Raw genomic sequence first — 18,135 nt, 5'->3', positions numbered from 1 at the left:
AAAAAATGCAAAATCAATGTATTTACTTTATCTCTTACCTCACTTGTAAGTCAACTCCTACAAGAAAAATGTTCAAATGACACTCAGAAGTCTTAAGTGCTATACATTTTATTGGCATATCTAACCCTCAGGGGTGAGATGGCAGCCATTGTGTCAATACCAGGACTGCATTCCAGGAATACAAAATGGTGGAGCATGTACAGACACACATTCTCAGCCACAATAAACACATGTCATTACACACAAGATACTGCAACAAGGAAATGGGTAGGGCTCATATAATGATCAAGAGGATGGTGCTGCACAGGGACATCTTAATCTCTACTTTGGCAATGACAGGACTTTGGATTAGGTCTGGGAAGAAGTGACACCTGCAACTGAGAAGAGGCACCAGTGAATGATACTCTGTTCCATAGCAGGTCAAACATTTTCTAAAATTAAGAAATCTGTTATGCTACAGCTAACATCATAATTAATAGTCTGAGGTAATGGTCACTCACAAGGCTGTACTCAGGAGCAAAAATAGTAATATAGCACTGCTAATTATGCGTTTCACACTGACATGTCACATTTCATTCTGCATGGTGAATCATTTGCGAAAAGATATGGACATGAAACTTACATTTATTGTAATAGATACATCATTTATCACATTTTACCAGATTTCATGTTGCTGAATGACACATTTGTATTTACTTTTCTGCTGCCCATGTTCAGCCCAGAAGCTAGCCTGTAACAGTCTGTTTAGACAAAGAGCTTAAAAAGTTTCCATAAGGAAGAAGCTATTGGTTAGTAACATTTGCCAATTTCTCTCTGGGGTTCAGGAAGGCTTTCCATTATGTAGAAGGCTTAACCCTGAAAGTTTCCACATCAAAGTATGACCTTCTGATTCCGAGACTATTCTCCTACCAGTTTTCCTTGGACAGTAGCTGTAACACAGGCAGCAGTCTCACTGGTAAAGTCACATGCTAGTGCAGCAGTCAGTGAAAGTGGCCAATTCTGATTAACAATGTGCTTTCCAAAAGAAAAAGCCAAGGCTCTGGAATAACTCAACTGAGCAATTTAGAGAATCCTTCTGTTACTTTTGTCTTGAACCTCACAAATGTAAAACAGACCAGATAAAACGAAAAGATGCGAACTAGACCAATAAGAGGATAGTCACCAGGTTTATTTAGCGTTAATACATAAATATATTTAAAACATGCTTTCGGTAAAGGCTATGCTTCACCTTCCTCAGAATACACAGTTTCGAATGTCAAATACACCACTTTTAATTTATTTCAAAAAGCAATTAACAAACGTCACTTCCTTTAGCTTAACTAAAAAAACGGAACACCTGGAAATCAATTACTTGCAGTTTATACATTTAATTAAAAGAACATTATCACGGATACATTAAAAATATGTGTTTATGTTTCGTGTGAATGTGTGTTTAAAAATGAGAATAAAAAATGTGAATCCAATACGCCTGTGATATAACACAGAACTAGGACATACGCTTATGTAGTGACTTGTAAATACATCCAGCAGCCATAAGTATGTAATGCCGATTTACATAGAGACAAAACTACGGAACACCATCCTTAGTACCTTACTAAATTCATTTTAAACCTAAAAGTGCTTTTTTAGTTCTTTTAAAAGAACGAATATTTAAAAATAAATAAATATTTATTTTAAAAGAATAACCAAATACTAATTTAAGATATGTCAGTACCTTATTCTTTCAATATTAAAAATTATCAGTTCTTATAAAATACTTTGTTAAAATCATTATATTTTTCACTATTCGAAATTAATTGAAATTTATAAATATAAACTATTCAGCTTTTAAAAATATAAATTATTCAATTATTAAAAATTAGTTGCTTATAAATTTATTATAAATTTTCCCCAATATGTGCAAACAATATTTATATAAAAAATATTTATAAAAAATGTATAAATATGTGTAAATATTATTAATAATTAAATAAAATGTAATCAAATCTTTTTTGTGAATGAATATGTGTGTAATACTTAATACTAAACATCATGGTCAACATTAAAGAGTATAAACCTGTAATATAATATAATATGTGATGTAATATAAATATTAATACTTTTTAATATACTAATTATTAATAATAATATGTTGTACAAATTTCTTATAACCTTTTAAGGGCAACAATTTAAGAATACATTTGAGTGATATGAAATCATTCAAACCCGGATAGGCACTTGCAGAAGTTCTAATTTGCCACATTAACTCATCTAACTCGAGAGTTAACTGCCATGGTCCACCTCTTGGATCGTGTGTTCTTTGGTGTAAAATGACAAACTTGAAATTGTGGTTAGAATGCTCCAGTGTGTGTTTTGCTAATGCATTGTTAGTGTCCTTCTTAGAAATAGCATACTTATGTTCGTAAATCCTTTGCTTAATTTTTCTCTCAGTTTTGCCTATATAAAAGGCGTTACATTGCTCACATAATGCTGCGTATACTATCCCTTTACTCTCACAATTCTATCTTTTATTAACTTTATATCTCATATCATTAATTATTGCCTCCTTTGTTACTAAAATTGAGGAGCATTGGGGGCACGCACCACATTTATACATGCCTTTAGATGTACTAGAATGTTGTTCATACTTTTTCTCTAGCAACATCTTCAAATTACAATTTCTTCTATATGTAATTTTTAGTTCTGGACCTAACTTATTGTGCAATACTATATCTTCGGAAATAATTCTCCAATTTTTGTTCATAATGCCCCTAATAAATTTATGGTCACTAGAAAATGTGCACAAGAAGCTACTCTTGTGATCCTCATTAATGCCAGAAATAGGTTCTACTTTTGTCTTGAAGGAAAAGTGAATGCAGTCTTTTGACAGTGTTCATCCATTCATCCCCGTAGCAGTAGTTATGGCTTGGGCTGTGACTATTTACAAGTATAGAAGAACCATGAACGTGTGTATGCACTATTCTGGAGAGGCTTGAGTGCTGCTGAATGAATGGATGTGTGCGTATCTGTGTGTGTTGGTGTGTGTGCAAGTGTGTGGTTGAGTGTATTTAACTATGTGGAGCTTGTTTGTGGATGTTTGGATGTGAATGTGCAGGAGTGCCCAGTACAGAAAATTAGCACAGTCAAGTCTGACAGCACAGTTCATGGTGATTAGACACTAATAAGGCTTCTCTGCAGAGCTTTACAATGTATCTGAATCAGTGATTCCTTCTTTGCACTAACTGAAGAACTCATACTTGCTGAATAACATGGGAATAGAGATTCTTTCTGACCATCAGCCCCCAATTATGCAGAAAATGGTTTGATAATATGCTACTATATTTTTACCTACAGATATATATATATATATATATATATATATATATATATATATATATATATACATATATACATATATATACATATATATATATATATATATATATATAGTTCCTTATCAGAGCTGGTAAATAAAATGTTAAATGGTTATTTTTAACAAACTACTATGTTAAGGTGGTAAGGTTTATTCACTACTCTGCTTTTAGAACAATAAACTGCGACTCAAATTTGTCACTGTTCAAATAAATCTGAGCCTCCTAAAATAAGGAAACAACATACATGTCTCCATATGTGATCCCATCCAGTAATCACACTCATCATGTCAATATTTGCAGGTTAACACATTTATATTCTTCCCAGCTGTAGCGTCAACCTGCATGGCTTCTTTCAACGTATCTCCACCCCAACCCACTTCAACAAACCAACTAACACTAGTTCAATCATTGACTGGGTCCTAGTTTCCAATCCTAAGTTATTCCACCACCCAGAATCTCTACCTGATTCCATTAGTGAACACTCCCCAGTCTGCATACAAAGATGCCCCCCCACCTTCCTAGACTGCACAAATTCTAAGACTGCTGTAGCCTCTCAAACTGCTACCCTGACACATTTAACACCGTCTCCTCCATAAACTGGTCCTTCCTGGCATACCTACCACTAGATGATGCTGTACAAAAATTCAACACCATTTTTCTAGACATACTCAACTCTCTTGCCCCTCTTAGGAAAATTGGAGTTAAATCTATTTGCTCTCCCTGGCTATCCCAATCCACTCAATCAATGGAAATTCTGGACTGAGTAAACCCTTCATCCATTATCAAACTTATAAAGAACTTCTTTACTTCACCAAAAACAGGTCTGCAATGACTAGAAAAACTTCTACTTATAACTTCAGACAGCCCCTTGCTCCAACCCTAAAATATTCTGGAACACTATTAACCAAATCATTCACCCAGGCAACCCCACAACATGAAACCTCTGTCCTAATAACAATCCCCTAGAAACTGCCACCATACTTAACTTCTATTTCATTGACTCAATCAGTAAAGTTATGCAGACTCTTAGCTCCTCTAACCTCCCTGCCCCCCCAACCACTCTAACCAAAGCAATTCCTTTTCACTGAAGCCAGTTTCCACTAGCTATATAAAAAATAAAACTTCTTAAGCTTAACCCTAGCTTTCCATCTGTGAACAACCTACATCCATTCTTCCTTAAACTAGTTGCCAACTCCATAGCCTACCCAGTTTCCATCCTTATCAACCACTATATAGATGAATCCACTGTACCCCCACTTCGGAAACAATTTTTTTACCATACCTATTCACAAGGGAGGAAACTCCACAAAACACTAACTATAGGCCCATAGCAATACTCAAAAAAATGTGTCCATAAACAATTCATAGACTACTTTTTCCAAGAAAACCTGAGCACTTCCACCCAACATGGCTTCCATCCAAATTACAGCAGTACTACTGCCCTTATTTCTTTTACACATTCTATCTCTCGAGCCAGAGATAACAATAAACTTATTTCCTGTCTCTTTCTTTATCTCTCTGTAGCATCGGACATGGTTTTACATCCCATACTCCTCTCCAAATTCTCCCCAACCTCAGTCTTTCCAGTTCATCCATCAACTGGATTTCTAGCTCGCTCTCCAATGGACAGCAATCTGTTAAATGGCTCTCCTCACTATCTCCCTTTATCACTGTTAAGATGGAAGTTCCCCAAGGGTCAATTCTTGGTTCCCTATTGTTTAACATCTTTACAAATCACCTCTCCATGTCCTGTCCAAACTCTTCTCTCATACAATATGTGTATGACTCCACAGTCACTTCAACCTCTGATTCCACTCTCTGACCTGCACACCCTTAAACAAACCTCTTTCAGATCTATAGAAAACTGGATCCCCAATAACCACTGCATTCTTAATCCCAAAAAACAAGCTTCTTTTATTCCTCCCAAAATCCTTTACACACTTTAAACCTACATTCACCATCATGTCTCTTAACAACACAGTCATAAATGTTGAAACTCGCACCAAACTACTCGGAGCCATCACTGATGATCAACTCAAATTTGACCTGCATGTCCACCACTGCATAAAGAAAACACACCAAAAACTAGGATTATGTTATCAAAATAAAAAATTTCTTACACAAGAGACTAGACTCTCTCTTGCCTATGCCTACCTTCTCCATAGCCTTCTCTACTGCTCTTAACTAACTTACAGTCCTCCCTGCTAACTAAACTCAAAACCACCTACAGCAAAGGCTCGCAGCAAATCAGACCTTTAACTCACACCACTGCCACTCACTTAAAGCTTTAAACCGGTTTGAGTTCCCCCACCAACCCCTGCCTCTCTCAACTACTTATTCATTCCATCTTTAAGAAACCCTCCTCCTGCCCATGCATCTTTTCACTCATTTCTGTATATGGCCTATAGAATCCTCAGGAGCTCTGACCAACAACACTAGGAAATATATACGCCCAAAAAATCAATAGGTCAAAATCCATATTGCTACTCTCCTCCCTATCCTGGAACAAGCTTCCCATAACCATCAGAAAAAAACCTCATGCACATGAATTCAAAAGTGCCTTAAAAGAATACCTACTGAATGCCTATACATATCACTGTAAAAACCCACCATATACTTTCTTCCCTAGACTACACACCCTCACTCCTACTCTTTCAGACCTTTCTAACGTCTGCCTTTAACCACTATACTCCTGGGACCCTTTACCTACCCAATCTCTAACTCACCTTGTTCAGACTGCTCTCTCTTCTACATCATGTAGCTTGTACACTGACTCTTCTTCCACCCTGACTTTGAGCAACACACCTGACCACTTCTTTATTATAGTTAAAGCAGCAAAAAAGCCCAAAGGCAGTGAGTGTATTACAGCAGCAGACCCAAACAAAATTCCAAGCAAGACCACAGGTAGTAACAGGCAGAAAAGCAAGGCTCAGCAGTTGTAAAATCCACAGGTTTTATTAAAAGTTAGAACTTTTGCAGTGTTCACCACCACTTCATCAGACAAAAAAGTAAAGCAAATGAACTTCAACTTTCAGTGTACTTAACTGTTTCATTTCGTAAATCACAACAAAATGATACAGTTAAGTACACTGAAAGTAGTTCTGTGAAAATGCCCATGGTTATTACCTATAAATCAGAGGTGAACAGGATTAGGGAAGTGGTCAGATGTAACTGGCATATCTCACACACTGATGAGAAGGTAAAAGAGCTGGTAGGCCAATGGCCTATTTTCATGTATAAAAACAAAAAGAACCTTAAATGACGTTTATGTTATCCTAGATTATATCATAATTTAAGGGTAAGACAATGGGGTACATGTAAGTGTCAGGAATGTACATACTGTGATTATATTGATCAGTCTATGTATTTTAAGCATCCAGAGACAGGCTATTTATGGAAACTTAGGGTTTCAGCAGACTGCAATGCACAGAATGTTATTTATGCAGCACACTGTGTTTTGTGCTTCAAATTTTACATAGGTAAAACTAACCGGAAACTGAAAGAGAGAGTGCGGGATCATTTGTATTGCACGAGAAGAGGGAATGACTGCAGCACTTTAGCAAAACACACACTAACAAATGGCAACACACACATTTCTATTCAAAGTTTTACAAGTTGTGACAGAGTGTGAGGAGGGGACTTAGTAAACATGACAGAAAATGTAGAATTACAGTGGATTTTAAGGTTAGGAGTGCATACGGAAATGGGACTGAATGACTATGTACCCCTGAAACCAGTATTAAAGGCAAACAAAAATAGAGAAATGTATTATTCTCCATTTTTGTGTTTTTACTTGCTATTTTTTATGTGCTGTTTTTAGATGCTGTTGCTTTAAAAGTAAATGCCTTGTGCATCATTTAGGTTTCTGTACTGTCATGTTAATTGATACTAAAATTTAGTATAAAAGAAGTTCATCTGCTTTATTTTTTTGTCTGATGAAGCGATGGTGAACACTCGGAAAGTGCTAACTTTTAATAAAACCTGCGGATTTTACAACCGCAGAGCCTTGCGTTTTTGCATGTTACTAGCTGTGGTTTTGCTTGGACTTCTTTATTATAATTGAACAATTAGATTACTAACTTGTAAATAGTTAGGCAATTGCTTTAACTTGTAAACAGTTAGACAATTGCTTTTTTATTACATGCTCTGTACATTTACATCATATGCAACCTTTTGTAACCAATTTGATTACTACTCTCCATATTTTCTGTATATGTCTCAAATGAAAGCTATTTTTGTAATTGTTTTGTTCTACATCCGCTTTAGGGCAAAACCCTACACGCTTTCTTCTAATATTGTGCAATAGTTTTGATTTGCATAATTATTTTCTGTTTTCCTTGTAAATCATTTTTTATTGGTCTGGCTCAACCCCTATCATGGCAGTGTCTGTTACAAATAATTTAAACAGCAGGATATAGACCCTTTGAGCAAATCTACAAGTTTTAAGAGCAGAATATGAATAAAATTATAAACTCAGCAGCACAAAACGCTTGTGGATCAAGTAATCTCTTTCTGCCTCTCATAGTACAGATTCCACAGCTGAATGACATGGCCCAAAAGATAAAAAAAATACATATGAATTTTATAGAAGCAAAATCAACAGACATCCAATACATAAATAAATTTGAGGTGGGTAAGTGAAGCAGATTATGTAAATGGTATGATTTCCCAAGCAATCTTCTGCACAGAAAGTTTATCCTCCCTGTTGAAGGTATATGAAAAGGATCAGCATTAATGCAAAAATGAATACATGGCATCAGGTTTCATTTTAAAGTAGACGAAAGGATATTTTACAAATTGCTTTTTTTGTTCCTATTTATTCTAAGGCCACAGTAAAACTAAATCCCTTTAATGTCTAGTTATAATTTTACTTTTGTGCCATTCTATTGTTTATAACATAACTTACTGCGATAACCCATTTCTAGCACTGACATCATTAAAGGTTTAATTTAACAAATTGTTCCCTATGCTTTCCATTTATTGCTTTACATGTGTAAACAGCATGCAAACAGAAGAATGGTCATATAAATATTTCCCAGCTGAAAAAAAAATTTGGTTAAAAGATGCAGTTTATAGATACAATAGACAAAAAGACATCTTAATGGGTGGTTCCATGACAACAGAACAAAGGATGGTTCTATTTTGGTGGCAGAGTCTTTGATCATTTCAAGGTCTTCCTCTGACTAATTTGAAATAAAACAGACCAGCTGCTCATTTGTTTATTTGTCTGGCCTGGCTGATATACATTTGTTTATTTCCCACGGAACTGCAGCACACTACACTACTGCTTCTAGGATCATTACAGCCTGTTTGTTGTTAGAATCAGTGTACCCCATACTGACTAACACAGTATACATTGTTTACTCCTTTAAACATAGTATTCTCACTTTTTTGAAAAACAGTCTAAACATAACACAAATTCAATAGCCCCTTTGGTTTTTCAAATCTTAAATGAAACTGTTCTGCTTTTTAAAACATACAAGTCTGCTGTTTCAGGGAAATCTGCTACCATGCACGCTGGGTAAGGGTCTTTCAATTTCTTTAATCAATCCATCTACATGACAAAAGCAGCATACCTCTCAAGTGTCCATATTTTTTACTCATATTTTTAGTCTGTTCCTCATAAAATTTGTGGTTTTCTGGATTTTTGTGGCAAATCAGTGAGGAATGAATTCACTATATAATGACAGTGTTAAAAGTTCACAAATAAATAACAATGAGTTTTACCTTTAATCTTGAGTCAGTCAAAAATAACGCTTCAGCATGTGCAAAGCACTGGTTTATTTCATAAACAGCTCTGGGAAAATGCCTACCAAGATTTTCAAATCAGTCTCTCAGAATAAGGAAAAATTCATATTTTATATATTTTCTTATCAATTTCATACATGCAGAATTCTGATGTTACACAGCTTTTAACAAATAGAATTTTTAAATATTTTATGCCCTTGTGATCAATAGAATTTTTAAATATTTTATGCCCTTGTGATCCTTGCTTAGAGCTTCACGTGAACACTAGACAAATATGCCTTTTTAAAATATAGACCACCTGGTCTACGAATTTATCTTTTGACCTTGTAACATTCAGTACCAGTACATACTATCTTACAGAAATCCTTGCAGTGATTTATCCCCCGAGCCAGAGAAGGCCAGAGCGTACATTCTGAAACTAGCCTCTTTAAACATAGTATAACATCATAACATCCTTTAATTCCTTCAACACTTAACTTTGCCTTCAATTACCTGTCAGTACACTATAATTTGCTAATAAAGAGAATGCAGTTGTAAGACCTTGAAATATAAAGCTACAGTTTATGTGAAACTATTTGTCCCAGTCCCATTCAATAAACACACCATGCCAAATGACATTTGATTACCTTTACTAAACTTCTATAAACATAACTTTATATAAATATTTTAATTTATTGATCACAGCATGTACAACCATATAATCATTTACTAGGGCAGCATAACCTCACTCACCCTAACCAAACAAGTAGCGTCCTCATCTCGGCTCACTTACCTTTACTTATCAAGCAGCATCCTCACCTATGCTCACTTACTTATACTTATCAAGCGTTCCATCACTCACTTTCATTCCCCAACTTACTGAATTAAACATCCAAAACCAGAGGGGGGACAGGAGGAGGACAAACCTGCCCCTCTTCTCCGCCACCCAGCTTGACACAGGCTGTTGCCCCTCATTCACTCCAAAACCTTCAGCAACCTTCCAAAACAAACTTAAGTCTACATTAAAATTTTCCACCAAAATCATTTAGGTATACTCCATCCTCTCTGAACCAAAATGGATCTCTGTCATCAACATCTGAATGTCCTGTCTTATAAATACCCAAAGCAGTCAAGTTGCCTAACCAACCTAAAATTAATAAGTTGATCAGCTCTCTCCAAATCCAAAATAACTGTGGTACTACCTCCGACCGCACAATACATATACCTGTGTATAACCTCTTTAACATAAAACGATCCTCACTTATCCTAAGTACCCACTGTAGCTTCGGAATTATTCCCAAATCTTTACCTGCCTAATGTAACACCAGGACTCGAAGGAGTCCACTGCCACCCAAAACAATGCCATCCCAATTGTGTGCCATCTGGCCTAACTGCAGACCCCTTTTGTCATGCAATGGATATAAGAACGACCAAACTGAGATTTCCTTTCCTAGAAAATTAATTTAATACTAGGCTAGTCAACCATACCTAATTATCTAACTTAAGACAAGAAAGCATTTGATGGCCAACAACCCACCCTCTTAATGAGCTCAGTTAATCTGCCTTCCCCAAATCTGACACCCTTCCAATCAGTAAAGGATGAGTGGAAAATCAACACCAAAAACCTCTTTTCGTCATGTATACAGACTGCTTACACATCATCACCTTGCCCCCTACCAATCAAAATGACATCCTGAGGACACTCAACATGATACCGCAGCAACCTCTTAGCTCACATTACTGGACACAACCAATCATTCCTGTCCTTTCCCAATATTGTTTGCCTGCCAGTCCCAACTGATGCATTTCAAATCTACACAATCAAATATGGACAGAAGCACAGAACATTGAAACCTCCCCCAAACTAGTGACAAAACAACTCTGACACCATAAGAACTCCACAATACATCCATAAAGTGAAAATCACACATGAAGTATAGTCAAATGAATCTCGATTTACCAACGCTAATGCCCACAACAAAACCTTCAAAACCTGTCTTGTTAATGGCCAATGTCTGTCATTCTTTACATTATCAACCCTACCCCAAACCTTCAACATGCAAACCAGTCCAAGATTTAGTAATGTCACATGATCCTGCCACCCATGCAACTATACCAACCACAGCTAAGTCCACCTTGACTGACTGAGCTGCCTTACCTTGTTCCCAAGCTTGAACCAAACATCTCAAGAACAATCTTTCCCACCAAACTCCTTCCTCCTCAGGCAGCTGCAAAACAAATTTAACAAAGTCTCGCAATGCCCTACTATATGCCTTCCTTTTAAAAGCTGCTAGAATTCCTGTACTAAACATCTAATCCTTCCAACCCAACCTGACACACCTCATCTAGCAACACCAGCAGCTCTTACCACTGCCATATTGTCTGAATGAAAATTAACCCTTCCCCTCACAACTTCTCCTGCTAGGCCCTCAATGCCAACCAAACTGGAACCAACTACAAAAAGTCAACATCCCTCCTCCAGTCATCCTTCCATCCTGCAGGCCAGCAAGCCACATACCATTCCCCCCATAATATGCCCTAATCCCAATACTACGTTGCTGCATCTGTTAACATTTGCAAAGCCCTTGAACAACCAAATCCACCCTCTTAAAAAGACATAGCATTAAACTGTTCCAAAGTGACAACCACAATGCTAAATCAGCACACATAAACTTGTTATCCTCCACCCAATGATGTTCGCTTTGTCCCCATTCAAGAAAAAGGCCACAAACCCACAAAAGGAACAACCTTCCATGACATCCTTAATCTGCACCTTGTCCCTGGATTCCCCACTGAATCTCTTCTTTTAAACATGTTACCTTTGCATCTAGTAAACAGAACACACCATGGCCTGCAATTACAGAAAACAATGCCTCGTTTCAGCCTTATAACTTCTGCCTAGCCCACAGAACATCCAATTCCTCATACATCCCGAAAAACACACGCATACCTTCCAGTGATCTGTCAAACCCTACACATACTCTTAAGAAGTCATCAAGACAATGTACCACCTGCTAGAAGCCCGCCCATTGCTGCCAAATCCAATGGAGAGCAGTGCTAAACCTCTCAAAGTAGCACAAGACACCAAGCATCCCATCAGCATAGCCTTGGCAAAGTAAAAGTTAAATCCAACTACCTTGCCCAACAGCAGCCACTCTACCTCTCAAACCAGTTGTTCTTTTGTCTTTCTTTCATTAGGGATTGCCACAGTGGAACTCCAGTCCGCTAATGATTGGCAGTAGATTTTTTTACGGGTGCTGAGGTGCCAGCTCAATGCCCAAACTTCAACGAAGGCACACCCATTCTACGCATGTCTTTCGAATGCCACTTGACCTCAGGAAGGACATGCAGACTCCACACAGAAGGTGCTCCAGCCGAGAATCAAACGGGAGAACCTCTTGCTGTGAGGCAACAACACTACCACTGCACCACCATGGCTTCTCTACCTCTCAAACCAGTAATAAATGAAAAACAGAGTCAATATCTATCTTTACCAACCATTGGTCTATAAACTCTCGAATTACCTGCACTGCATCATCTAAAGACACATAACTGACTTTAAGTCATCTCCTGAAACAAAATCATACAAAGAATTCCCTCAGGATAAGACTAATGGTGAATCAAATTAAATTCCTTGCCAACTTCCCTCGAACCAACCTCAATGGAGAAACTTTAAAACTGTTAAAGTGAGGAATACCAAATGGACCCAATAACCTACCCAACTACCATTCCTTCTCCATCAAACCTTCCAAAATCTCTTCCTTCCCCTGCAAGGAATGCAGATTCATACAAGTTGACCCCTCACTTCCCAGTCCTGATTTAATAGAAAATACCTCAAAAAAAACATCTATTAATTTGACTGCAACTGCTGAATCAGGAAATTGCATGAGCAGCTAACACAATACCTGTACATCCATGGGAAAATGTGTCCCCTGGTCTTCCCTTTGACCCATGAAAAAACACCCCTCTATCTGCCCCCAAAACTCCCATTGCCTTAATTACCCTGAAATCCAAGAAACAATAAGTAAACTACCTGATCCAGGTTACAGCTAACTCAAATTAACCAACCCGGCTTCCCGTATGCCACAGCTATGATACTATATCACTTTTTAAGCGTAACCTGGATAAGTGGATGGGAAACAGAAAATACACCCCTGGGATTCCACCTGTGTCCCGGCTGGACAGGAGTTTTCGGTGCTGACTTGTCTAAACATGGGCTAAACTCTTGGCTAGGCTTATAAGAGCTTCAGGGCCAATAGCCTAGTAGCCTGTTATGATCCTATAAATACATACCTGCACACTTCAAACAGATGTGCAAAAACCTACACCCCACCCATGAACAACACTCGCATTAAAGGCCCAACATACCCACATCCCAACCTCTAACTAACCCCACCCCACCCCACTAACAGCTCCAAGACTATCTACCATAGTGGTTAGCCAAATGTCAAGATATCTCCCATCCCAATGCAGTGACTGATCCACTGCCTTTTACTTTCAAAACCTCTGATCGTACCATAACCAGGCATTCCCCACCCACAGACACTGTGCTTCACAGATCATAAGAAAATAAGTCAGGAGTGGTAAAGCCAACGCAGTATCCTTTTCTAACCAAACCGCTATGTAATAAATGAAACCTAACACCCACTTGTCCCATGTCCTTGGCCACAGTAAAAGCCGCCAAAAGTCTTTACTGTTTGTGGGTTTCTGATTCCATCAGATGTTGACTCTAATCCACATTAATTAATTCAAAATATCAATATACTCCCCCTTCCAGATCTTTCCTTTAACTAAAAACAGTATGTGAGGGGATCAAAAGACCTCACTCCCTTGCCCCAGGGCCTGCTTGGTTAACCAACCACATGGCCGGATCCCAAGGTCCGACCCAACATCATACTGTTGTGACTCCACCCCACCTGTGGACAACCCCAAACTCCCCATAATCAAACCTAAGCACCTGCTTCACCCTGCCATACCTCATCCTCACCTGTCCCCACAATACTCCCAAACCGCATCAACTCTGACATACCTAAATGAGCAACTAACAATGTATCATTACCTGTGACCTCATTGCACACCACTCAAGTGGCCAGAACATCCACCACAGCAGCACCCATCCATCACCTGTTGAGTCCACTTCCTTCAGGCCACTGGCTGATGCAAGCTATGCCCTTCTGCCTCCTGCCTGAGGAAAGAATTCGATCAGCCTTTTCCCACAGCACCCACTTGCTTTTGTCCGATTAACAGATCAAAATTTACAGCTCCAGCATTGTGATCTGGATAATGGGGTGGATAGGTACTGTGTCCAGAAATGACCACTCTTTTGGAGCCTCTGAGGGTACTTTCACACAGTAGCACCTATGTCCCAATGTGCTTTGCGCTCATTAACTTAATTTGTCTGGACACACACCTATGTCCCAGCATGCTACTCAGGCTCATGAACTTGATTTAATAACACACACATACTCATACCTATGTCCCAGCATGCTACAGGTTCATGAATGTGATTTAACAAACTTTTTTTCTCTCTCTTTTCACTCATAAATTAAACACAAAACATCTCTTATGCCTCTTACCTTTTAGTTTTAAGGGTATCGGTCACGTCAAAAGGCAGTTCCTTGCGTTAATTTTCCCTTATTGTTGTATGCACATACACATTTAATAAATTTCTCCTTATTTCATGTGAGGTCCTCCTACTATTACTTTACATAAACCTAACATGCAAACTCAGTCATTCAACAAAACAGTTATTCACTCATTCCACTTTAACTACAATTATCTGAGAGAGAAAAAAAATTTCCACAAACCCGTTTTCCCAGTTTAGTCTAGCAGCAGTAAGTACAGCCTGAATAATTAGGTATCTAAAGCTTTGACTATCCTACACAAAACTGTGTGAAATTCACATACGAACTTTCTGTGCTGGCCCTTGTAATTTATTCCACACTGCCCTGCAGCAATAACAAGTTAAGATCTGCATCACGGCACCAAATGTTGAAGTGCAACAAACAAAATAACAGAGTTTGACCTTTTTTGTCTTGAGTCAAGAATAAGGTTTTAGGATGTGCAAAGTATTGCTTTATTTCATAAACACAGCTGAGAGACTATCAACATTTTCAAATCCGTGTCTCAGAATAAGGAAAACTTCATATTTTATACCTTTTCTTATCAATTTCATGCCTGCAGAATTATGACATTACACAACTTTTAACAAATACTAACATTTTTAAATATTTTATGCCCTTGTGATCCTTGCTTAAAGCTTCATGTGAACACTTGACAAATATACCGTTATAAACCACCCGGTCTAAGAATTTATCTTTTGACCTTATGACATTCAGTACCAGCACATACTATGAAAAGAAAATGTTAAGTTCTCTTCCTCTCCGCAATAAAAAAACAGTGGAAAACAGTTCCATAGCTTTCTGTCTTTTTTTAACATTGGCTGCTGTGTCCCTGATATTTGCAGGCTTAATTGCCCATATAAGAACGACAGTAGTACCTGACAGGGTAAACTACAGATTTAACTATGTCTATGATAAGTGATGCATGCAGAGATTAATTATCTGCCAGGTATGTCAGAAGTTGAGCTTAAAATACTAAGCAGGCTTCCTTTGATTCCAATGCAAAGAAATAAAAGTTTTAAAATGTACAAGTAGGTTTCTGGTACCTACACAATTCAGGAACCATACTGTAGGAAGAAAAGACACCTAAGGATTGAGTTAAAGTGAAGGAGAGGGTGGAGTTTTCCTTTAAAGGGAACAATTACGTCTAGTGGCCTTTTACTTGGTTACCCAGCGAAATACTGGATTTTTCATGGTCCATGTACAGTGCTATGCAATACATTGCTGTCAAAATGCCAGAAACCAAAAAACAAACAAGTGAAAAAGCTCCAGACCAACAGGAACACCAAGCCCAAGAATTCTTTCCTTAACGCGTTTTTATTAAATGGACAAATAAAAGTAGCGTTTTCGCCACAAACACAGTGTAGCTTCTTCAGAGGATTTTAAAACATACAGGAAATGAACTCCTTTTATACAGGAATTACAAATTACTTAATTAAAAAGCCCGCTCAAAAAACCTCAATTGCTGGTGCAATTACACTTTAAAAGGGCAATCCAAATAATGAATATAAGTGCTTTGCAAGTGCAAAGAATCTTTTGTATATGCTATATAAATATAAACAAAACAAGTGCAAACAAATGTATGCATATAAAACAGTCTAAAACAAGAATTGCACTCTAAAACGAATATGTAATGAATTCAAAAATAGGTGTATAAGAAAATGACACCATGAAATTCACTCAAACAAACCCTAAAACAGTAGAAAATATGTATTTATAAAACAATAAAATAAAACAGTAAGATAATATAATCTTTAAAGTGCACACAAGCTCAGCGATGATAACATCGCAGACTTCCTTTGGCTATAATGCTGTTATTTTGATATAAACAACTAGCTGTACAAGTGTATGTGCAAGTACAACAATAACACACCCTAAATCAAGGGTGTGTATGTAATGGATGTACACCAAATAGCTTATATCATAAACAATTATATAATTGTGAGCACTAACAGTACCCAATAAATCAGAAAAATCAAAACCAAATAGTTAAACATTAGACCCGAAAAGTTTTAAAATATTGGGTCTCATCTCAAGTATCTTAAAGTATAAATCATCATCAACCATCTTTTCCCCATTTTCTACATGAGGTTGATGTGTCATAGGAGGTTACTAGGCTACCAGCCCTGCAGCCAATATAAGCCTAGCCAAGAGTTTAGAACATATTTAGACAAATCAGCACCATATGCCCCTGTTCAGCTGGTACATGGGTAGAATCCCAGGGGTATATTTTCTGTTTCCCTTCCAGTTATCCAGGTTGCACATAAAAAGGGGCAAAGAGGTATTCTACTTGATGTGGAGAGGGAGTCTAATCCATAGATAGGGGAGTCTCTGGCACACAAATGTGCCAGCAACAAGTCTTGCTGATGTCACAGACCAGTTTGACGACACGCGTGGGGGTTATTCGAATGGAGCTTGACTTTTGGATATGCAGCAGTTCCATCAAGGTGGGGACCATGATTGCCTTGTATACCACACAGAGATCATCTCTGAGGAGTCTGTATGAAGCTGAGAAGAGGGATAGGGCTTTTAGCCTAACTGTATATGGTAGATGTTTCAGTCCCTGGATTCTCCTGATGAGGAACCTCTGTGGTCTCTCCAGCTGCTGCATGTGCTTTGCAAGGTAAATGCTGAAAAGGGCACTGCATGCAATAATGGGCCTTATAAGGGAAGAATACAGGGATGCTATGACCTCCTTGCCCCTGTATGAGATACCCTTACTTATGAGGTGGGCCAAGTAGAAGGCTTTCCATACAACAGAAGCAACATGGTGGTCAAAAGTCAGGTTGCTATCAACCTGGACAATGTTATTAATGGGATAATTTGTGGGGACGTCACTCTCCCCAAAGGGGATGATGATGCACTTTTTGGTATTCAGCTTGAGAGCACGTTTCTGGCACCAGTAATTATGACATTACCAGTAATTTGTCTGAGTGAGACCCTCTTGGAAGATGTTCAAATCAGTAGAGGAATTGATGACAGTACCCAGCTTGCAGTCATCTGTAAATGTGGTCAGCCATAGCCCACTGGTTTTGGCCTGCACATCAGAAAAGTATATCCCAAATAACAGAGTCCCCAAGATCAAACCCTGGGGTATGTAGCTTGATATGGGTCTAATGATTGAGGTGGCTTCCCCTCTTTTGACTATATGGGTCCTATCAGAGAGCCAGTTTGATAACCATAATGACATGTCAACTTTTGCCAACTCTTTCGATTCAGTGCCACTCTCCTACCTTGTTTGATACTCATGAGGGATTGTTGCAGATCATCTTTGACACAATCCATCCATCTGTATGTGGGATACCCTCATATTGTCCTGCCTTCTTCCCGACAGACTCAAATCTTTTTAGCAGTTTGTGTTCTGCTTTTCTACATATGTACATGAATCACTATAAACTATTCTCATTTTCCTTTCCTGCAAATGGAAATACTTT

At 37.9% G+C, this 18,135-nt stretch overlaps 1 protein-coding gene across 1 annotated transcript in view; it reads right to left on the bottom strand.

Moving 5' to 3' along the window:
- HECTD2 (HECT domain E3 ubiquitin protein ligase 2) overlaps positions 1-18,135 on the bottom strand; it is a 1,329,650-nt gene that overhangs the window by 923,938 nt on the left and 387,577 nt on the right. The gene's annotated exons all lie outside the window — the stretch shown is intronic.

The sequence above is a fragment of the Protopterus annectens genome, chromosome 14.part0 (genome assembly GCF_019279795.1).
Source record: "Protopterus annectens isolate FY-2018-M chromosome 14.part0, PAN1.0, whole genome shotgun sequence".
Taxonomy (NCBI): Eukaryota; Metazoa; Chordata; order Ceratodontiformes; family Protopteridae; genus Protopterus; species Protopterus annectens.
The sequence above is the reverse complement of the archived record's forward strand: the minus strand, read 5'-3'. Positions and strand labels throughout refer to the sequence as shown.